At 39.8% G+C, this 9,112-nt stretch overlaps 1 long non-coding RNA gene across 2 annotated transcripts; it reads right to left on the reverse strand.

Moving 5' to 3' along the window:
- Positions 1 to 2,353: 2,353 nt before the first annotated feature.
- Positions 2,354 to 8,007, reverse strand: LOC140727375 (uncharacterized). Of its 2 annotated transcripts, none has more exons than XR_012098834.1 (3): positions 7,909 to 8,007; positions 3,767 to 3,893; positions 2,354 to 2,879 (listed from the first exon to the last, which is right to left on the reverse strand). It is a non-coding gene; the product is annotated as an uncharacterized lncRNA (long non-coding RNA). The 2 variants fall into 2 exon arrangements; XR_012098835.1 differs by lacking the exon at positions 7,909 to 8,007 and adding an exon at positions 5,838 to 5,971.
- Between the last annotated feature and the right edge of the window lie 1,105 nt (positions 8,008 to 9,112).

Raw genomic sequence — 9,112 nt, forward strand, 5'->3', positions numbered from 1 at the left:
TAAGCTGCAGATGATTCTGCTCACTCCATGTGACAAAGTTTCCCACCGTAGCCCTGTACTCCGCCTCATCTCCCTTGCATCCAACTATGACAGAGTCATCAGAAAACTTCTGAAGATGGTAAGACTCTGTGCAGTAGTTGAAGTCCGAGGTGTAGATGGTGAAGAGAAAGGGAGACAGGACAGTTCCCTGTGGAGCCCCAGTACTGCTGACCACTCTGTCTGACACACAGTGTTGCAAGCGCACGTATGAGGGGAGGAAGTGGACTGTGGCAGTGAGTGAGGGAAGGAGGAAGGGGTTGTGTCTTTGGCACAATAGAAGGGAAAACAGAAGCCAGGAACAAGGACGAGGAGGGGGAGAGAAGAGATGGAGGAAGTGCAAGGAAAAATGAGAAATTGTTTGTAATGCACAATATCACGATTGGATGCCCACTTTGCAAAATAATTTTCTGAGCCAGGCAGCCTAGGACATGGCCCAGGATCAGCCATGATGTTATAGAATAGCAGGCTCAAGGAAATTAAACTCAAGGTTTCAGGAACATTTTCTGAACATTCCATGAATGATACCTCACCAGTTTTCTCATTTCTTGTTGATTTTTAATTTTTTTATTGTAACATAGCATTTTTTTAACATATTGAACTGTACTGCTTAACAAAACAACAAATTTCATGACATATGCCAGTGTTAATAAACCTGATTCTAATTCTGATTCAGATCATACCTTCTCCTGCTTCTGTTTGTTAGGATTTTCAGTCTTTAACCATATAACCATATAACCATATAACAATCACAGCACGGAAACAGGCCATTCCGGCCCTCCTAGTCCGTGCCGAACTCTTAATCTCACCTAGTCCCACCTACCCGCACTCAGCCCATAACCCTCCACTCCTTTCCTATCCATATACCTATCCAATTTTACCTTAAATGACACAACTGATCTGGCCTCTACTACTTCTACAGGAAGCTCATTCCACACAGCTATCACTCTCTGAGTAAAGAAATACCCCCTCGTGTTTCCCTTAAACTTTTGCCCCCTAACTCTCAAATCATGTCCTCTCGTTTGAATCTCCCCTACTCTCAATGGAAACAGCCTATTCACGTCAACTCTATCTATCCCTCTCAACATTTTAAATACCTCGATCAAATCCCCCCTCAACCTTCTACGCTCCAATGAATAGAGACCTAACTTGTTCAACCTTTCTCTGTAACTTAAGTGCTGAAACCCTGGTAACATCCTAGTAAATCGTCTCTGCACTCTCTCTAATTTATTGATATCTTTCCTATAATTCGGTGACCAGAACTGTACACAATAGACTGAATTAGTTCAAGAGTCTGAATCAATAAAACATTCTCGAATGGTCATGAAGTGCTGGATGATGCTGTGTATCTCGGAGGAGCAGACCAACAGGAGAAAATCTCTCTTTTTGTTTTACTTTTAAGAAGGATCTCCATGTTTCACTACCTCCTGTCAGCCAGTGAAATGCTGCCTCCAGCAGTCCGTTTTCAGTCACTGCGCACAGATGGTGGAAAGTTCTGCCTGAACATCAGTCCTATTTTCTTGGGCAGCTGATTAATTAAATTGTTGAATACTTAGCAGGTCAACTCAACTTGTTAGTCATAAATAACATGCACTTAGCGGGAGGGCAATGCTGTTTAATAACGTGATAGACAGGACCCTGGAGATTTTCAATACTTAAGCATACCATAAAATATGTTAGTCAAACACAGCAATAAAATGTTTAATTATTTAACTGTCTGTGCTGTTCCAGCCAATGATAAAACAAATTCAACAATAAACTTATTCGAGTAGAGGAATGGTGGTGGAAAGTCCCTGTAGTTCAGAGCAAGAGGATAAACTAACAAAGTTTAAGGGTCAAATATCCTCAAGTGACATTTCAAAAGCCCTCCCTGTATTGGTCAGTTTTCCATTCTCTTTGAAAGTCTTCTAGCGGAATTACAAAGCAAAGAAATGGATAAGTAAATTGATGAAAGTGGAACAAAGCAAGGATGAGACATTAACCAGAACACACATAATGAGTGTTTGTGAAACTCAGACAAAATAATGTTTTTTTTAGATATTCTTTCCATCCAATCACAATCATGGTCCCTAACAGCAGCTTTTTGCAACAAAGCTTTTATAAGAAGCTTACAGCTTTTTTTTTTGAAATGTTCCAAAAATACAGCAATGGTTGCAAGAGACTTTGAGTCCATTTCAGCAGCTGTATATCTCCACAGTGATTAAGTGTTTTTCTAATTATGCATATTTAACTCTACCTGTTTTCTTCTGTCTATGACAGTATATTAAGACTTAAAAGTAATTACTTCCTTTAAACATTGCATTTATATAGCACTTTCAATTGTGTCTCCAAATGTTTTACAACCAATAGAGTACTCTTGAAAAGAAGCCATTTTAGAAATAGTAAACACTCTAGTCAGTTATGATAAAACAAGTTAGCAATTTATTCATGCATAAGGTAGTGAACTTTGGAATTTGCTCTCCCACAGCACTGTGAAGGTTTAATCATTGAGTTCCAAAATAAAGATCATTATGTTGTTGGAATTTCAGGGGATCAAGGCAAATGGCGCTGAGCAGATCAGCCATGTTCTTGGTGGAGCAATGTTGAAGGGGTAAATGGCCTACTTTTGTTCCTAACTTTAATGTTTCACCGTTAACATGCTATGAGACATCGGCTAGAAATTTTGATTTTGTTGATATTGATTGAGTGATACAGAGAGAACTCCCCAGTATTTCTTCATTATAAATGCCATGGGGGTTAATTCTCCAGGACTTCTGCTTATCATCTCTTCCTAAAGACAGATCTTCTGACAGTGGCCTTCTTGCCAAGTACAATGAGTCTCTGGAATTCTCTCCCCTAGAAGACTTGGGAGCAAGGGAAAAGAATTGATCATTGGTGATTAACTAAAGAGGAAGTAGATAAATATCTGAAAAATCAGGGAATTGTGGGCTATGGAGAACTGGCACAGAACAGATAAGGGTCGGGATAGTTCAGCCCAAGGTCAGGTTGAATGGCAGGGCAGGCTTGAAAGGTTGAGTGGTCTGTCCTTACTCCTATTTTCTGATCTTCTTATGATGTAATACTTCCTCAGTGTGAATAAAAGAGTGTCAACCTGCATTTCATACCTGAATTGGCTGACTGAAAGCTACCAATTGATAAATAATCACCCTTCACTGCTGATCTGAAATATACAAGACATGTCATACCAAATAGATGGGAACTAGCAGCAGCATACTGCTTCCAGAAAGATGCTACTTTCTCTCTATTCTTGAGAAGGTTCAGTGGCTAAAAATATTTTGCAAGACAGGAAAATTTCTGGCCTTGCCTTTCTGGTTATTTCATGAAATTTGGCAGTTCCGTCATTCAGGCAGGATATACTGCTGAGAGTTGTTATGCATGAGAGCCACTCAAACCATGTAAGGAGGCTAGTTGGGCAACATCTTGGAATCAATTTAAAAAGGTCAGAGGTCACTTTGAAAGGATCATGAGCATCTTTGGGCAAGGGCATGGGGACACGTGGGCAAGGTCATGGAGCCACTTGGGGAATGACAAAACCCAGCAAGGAGTTGGCCTGTTAAGAAAATGTTGTGAGGGTTAAGGGGAGGAGGCGTGTGGGGTGACTGGTGGCGGGAAACTGTGGGAAATTAAAAACATCTGGCTGAAAGCAAGGTTAGATTTCATTACTGGACTGAGTCAGCATCAATTTCTGTAATTTCTTATGGAATTTGATAATAACCCGCACATTCCTCACCTGTTACAAATCAGTCAAATTCAATTGCTTCAGGGAGTCAAATAAACCAAAAACGTGTCTGAGTGGGAACTTGCTGGTCTTCATGCTCCATAGGAATCCAAAGTCTTGTTATTGTTTGCTGGGAGTTCTAGAATAAAAGAGACCCTTTATCTGAACAAAGAAAACATCCCAGAAATCTGAAGAGAAAGGTGACAAATACTGTTTAGTAAAAGGAAAAAGGCCAGTCGGCCTCTCAAAGGGGCTATCACTCATTTAGATCAGGGCAGATCTGCATCTATTCTACTTCCATCCTTAAATACATATCCTTCATGTCTTTGTTAAATAATAATCTATCAATGTCACTTCGGAAATTTACATCCAACTCCCAGCAAAGGTTTTTTTGCAGGGGGGAATGATCCAGATTTTCACCACCCTTTGTGTACAGCGTTGTGGCTCAACATAATTCCTGATTGGCCTAATTAATTTCCCTACTGCTGGATTTCCCCAGCAAAGGAAGTACTTCCTTTCTCTTGTCCCTGTCAACTCTTTTTATCATTTTAAGTACTTAGATCATCTTGCAACACCACCATCAGAAGCGTTACATGCAATCCTAGTACACAAGAAAATACAGCACAGAAACAGCCCCTTCATCCCACAATGTATGTGCCAACCATTTACGGTGGTCTGCTCGTGATCTCTATTCCTCCATTTTATGTATCGGCCTGAATGCCCCTTTAATGTTGCTGTCATATCTGCTTCCATTATTTCCCTTGATGGCATGTACCTGGTTCCTGCTGCTCTTTGTGTTAAAAATCTTGTCTTGCACATCTCCTTTAAGCTCACTCACTCTCAGCTTATATGCATGGCCTCTAGCACTTGATATTCCAAAAAAGATTCTAATATCAATCTATGCCACTCATAATTTTATATACTTCTATCTGGGTACCCCTCAGCCTCTGATACCTCAGAGCAAACAACCCAAGTTTGCACAACCTCTACTCTCATACTGATGATCAATGTTCCCTCTAAGGTGTGTGGGCGAACACATACTTTGCTGCTGGCGCATCAAGGAATTTAAACTGCGCACAAAAGTTTGTCACCCTCTACCTCATTTCACGATCGTACACAGTCACATTTCCTTTTCTGGTTTCTGATGCGGATGGTGTTGAGAACATAGTGTTTGCGATGATTTGTCTGCAGATTTTAGAACTGGCTTATTTATACTGTTTTTATTGAAGAAATTATTGATTGAAATTCCAAAGAAACAAAGGGTGTTATGCACAAAAGAACTGCTACTTCATTTAAAGCAGAATGACTTAATGAAACGGTAGAAACTGCTACACCAAAAGCTCACGAGGTCAGGAACAGCTATGAGAAATATTTATTTACAATACAGAGACTGGTGTTAACTGCTTGTATTGTTGCAATGCTAAAATTTTTGGAGAATTTGCAAGTGTGGAAGAAGTGGAGTGATATTTGGAAACTTGACTTTTTAAAGCATCATTTAGCAAGCAAATCACATATGGACAGTGTGCAAAAGCTCCAGCAAGAAAATCCTTCATTACAAGCTATAGGCTTGCTACATATGTTTTGCGAGAGTCAAAGGAATGAGAGCGAAAACAGTCAAACCCAGAGGAGATCAAAGTTCTTATTGACAGTTACTTTATTTCTTTTAAACAACGAACAGCTAACTGGACTTGGTATTTTATTATACTTAGAATAGCTTCAGGTTTACTTCCACTTATAAATTCAGTGCACACACACACACGTTGTTGTCAGTGGGCAAAAATTTGCACGGTGCAAGGTTTTTGTGCATACTGGTCATTACAAATTAAAGGAACGTTGCTGATGATCCAATCCAAACAACGTTCTGGTGAACCTCGTATGCACCCTCTGCAAATCCACCCCTCCTATCCTTCCTTACTGCACACAGTACACTAAATACTGTGTAGCCAAAGTTTTATACAGCTGTAACATGACCTCACGACAGTTGTACTCAAATCTCTGACCAATGAAGCAAAGCATGACATTTGCACATAAGTGAAGCTTCCCACAGAGAAACAAGCCAGAGAGCAGAGGAATCACAACTCACCATTCTGAAAAGAAGGTCAAAAGAGAGGGTGAGTGAAATTACAGTGAGTTCCTATGGCTGAACAAGGTATAAATTCAATGACAGAACAGGAAATAGCAAAATTATGTCCAGCCATTAATACTGCTCACTTCTGCAATCAGTATTGGCTGCATTTTCTCTTTGTTTGCTGAGGATATAAATAACCCCTGCAAGTTGAGCTTTCGCTGCCGTGCTTGCCAACGTTACAGTGGTCAATGTGCTACATTTCACGGTGCAGATCATTTTGAAATGCCTCATTCATGTGAAAAGGAATTGTAAAAATAAAGGGTTCTTTAAAGTTGCCTTTTCCAAACTCTTTTTGTGAGAGCAACACTTGCATACCACAATGGGACCTTTAATAATTCAGAGGCCTGGTGCCGACTCTATTTAATGTAATTAATGGAAATAAAATCTCCTTTATGTCCAAATTCTTTCTGAACACATTAAACCAAGAACAGAAACTGTCAGGGACAGAGCACTTGAATGCTGACCACAGAGTGCTTGAAAATTTACATGGAATTTAGCCTTTCTCTGTGTAGAAGCTCCCTGGCCTGAATAGGAAAAAAAAATATGCTTATATAGCATTTCCTTATTGGAACAACTGTACCACAGCTCTTCACAGACTGCAACAAATCATTCCAAGGTGAATATGGGTATTTTACACTGAGTCTCTTAATGAAATGTTTCATGGATTGTCTTAAAGAAGTGAATCCACAGTGAAGTTTAGGGAATGATTTCAAAGTTTCAGTTAATGGTACCCGAAGGTACAGCAATCAGTCCTGGAACAAAGGAAATTGGAATGCACAATTATCCCGAGTTGGAGGAACAAAAGAGCTGTTGGGTAGGAAGAGGTTACAGAGAAGTGAGTCCGTGGAGGAACTTGAACACAAAGATGTGAGTGTTACATACTAGACTGGAAGACAATACATTGGTTCTAGAAAGTTTGTGAACCCTGTAGAATTTTCTCTATTTCTGCATAAGTATGACCGAAAGTGTGATCAGATCTTCACACATCCTAGAACTATATAAAGAGAACTGAATTAAATAAACAACACACAAAACAACATACTTTATTTATTGAGAAAGATGATTCAATATTGTTTGCATTTGTTGGAAATGTCTGTGAACCTCTGGGGTAATGCCTTCTACAAAAGCTATTTGGAGTCAGGTGTTCCAATCAATGAGATGAGATTGGAGGTATAGGTTGTAGTGGTCCCCTGCCCAATAAAAAAGACACACAAAGTCAGGTTACTGACAGAGCCTGCTCTTCTCAAGAAAGATCTGTTTATATGCACCATGTGTCGAACAAAACAACTTTCAGGAGGATCTCAGAAGAAGAATTGTAGAGATGCATGAAGATGGAAAAGGCCACAAAAGAGTTTCTAAAGACCTGAATGTTCATCAGTCCACAGTAAGCGAAATTGTCTACAAATGGAGGGAATTCAGTACTGTTACTACTCTCCCTAGGAGACTCCCGTTTGCTGTGTGAACAATTGGTTTAGTGCATTTCCTGAATTACAATAGTGACAATTAAAGACCTGAGTGTTCGTCAGTTCACAGTAAGAGAAATTGTCTACAAATGGAGGGAATTCAGTACTGTTGCTACTCTCCCTAGGAAACTTCCATTTGCTGTGTGCAAAATTGGTTTAGTGCATTTCCTGAATTACAATAGTGACAATTAAAAGTATTCCATTAGCCGGAAAAATCTTTGGGACATCCTAAAAACCTGAAAGGTCTGTGAAAATGCAGGTGTCTCTGTTTCTACAGGGCAAATGGGATTTTATGAAACTTCCTCAGTCCCAGCGAGAAATCCACCCCTGCCTCTTCTGTAGCTTCAATCTGGAGCTGTTATGGAGAGTAAAAAGTGGGGGCGGGGGGGGGGGGGACGGGGAGGAACTAAAAGACGAAAGTTCAATTTAACAGAAAAGAAGAAGACTATTTAAGAAAAATCAATGCAGGGAATTTGCTCGCACAAGCACTGCCTGTTTCAGTCATTCACTGATCCAAATCGTTGTGCCTGATGCATTGCTCTGGAATCAGCCGGGTACTGTACCTGCTGTGATATGGAATTCCTTGAAAGCTTCCCGACTGTGTGCTGATTATTGTGCTGGAGGGAGGTGACTGGTTCTTCTTTCTTCAGTGTACCATAACCTGTCGTAATAAATAAAAAGCTGTTTTTCTTTCATATCCAGAATGACAACTTTAACCACTGCACATTTCAGATGTAGCTGCAAATGGGAACTCAGTCTCTTGGAAGTAAATAGTTATCAAAGCAGCAACTGTGTGCTGTAGGAAGTAAGACTCCAGTTTCCCACATGGTGAGAGACATTCTCACATCAGTCAGCCAAAATCTTAACCATAATAATATTTCAAAGCAACATGACCTGGCATATTTTTAATTCAAGTTTTCAATTTAATAGATAAAAATTTTAGATAACATTATTGTGGAAAAGGTAGCTCAGTTTTAAATATGATATACAAGTAAACACAAATGATACTTCGATGAAGATATTTAATGAGAGGTTATCAGAGAGAAAATAGAAGCACAACATTTTGGAGGGTCAGAAGTCCAGAATGAGGTTTCATTCATTGAAACTGAATGTAGAACAGAAAGGCAGAAGGAAACTATTTCACACTTAAGGTGGTAAGGCTGTTAAATGTTCATTCGGAATTAGTGACTGAAGCAGAGATGATGTCAACACTTAAGAATAGGTTAGAAAACTATTTGAAGGAAATAGGAAATTCAAGAAATAGAGTAGGTTTACTGCATAAGGACCACACCAGAGACTAGAACTAGAGGTCATAGGTTAAGGGTGAAAGGTGAAATGTTTAAGGGGAACATGAGGGGTAACTTCATCACTCAGAAGTTGGCAGGAGTGGAATAAGCTACCAGTGCAAGTGATTCGATTTCAACATTTAGCAGAAATTTGGATAAGTACAAGGATGGGAGGGCTATGGCACAGTGCAGGTCGATGGGACTAGGCAGAATAATAGTTCAGAATGGACTAGATGGGCAAAAGGTCTGTGGTACTCAAAGGCTCTATGACCTTGTGTTAAAAGTGAACATGGGCATAGACTGCCCGTGCTGAATGTGTCACTTTCAAGTTGAACTAATGCCAGATATTGTCACTTCTCTTTACCTATACTTCACCCTGCAGTCTTAAAACCCTTCTACTGTCTGCTCTAGTTCAGTGCTACAACTGTTGCCTCAGGAGTAAACAGACTCTGGCCTACACCAGAGAACAGGATCTATTGTA

This window comes from Hemitrygon akajei, chromosome 5 (assembly GCF_048418815.1).
Source record: "Hemitrygon akajei chromosome 5, sHemAka1.3, whole genome shotgun sequence".
Classification (NCBI taxonomy): Eukaryota; Metazoa; Chordata; class Chondrichthyes; order Myliobatiformes; family Dasyatidae; genus Hemitrygon; species Hemitrygon akajei.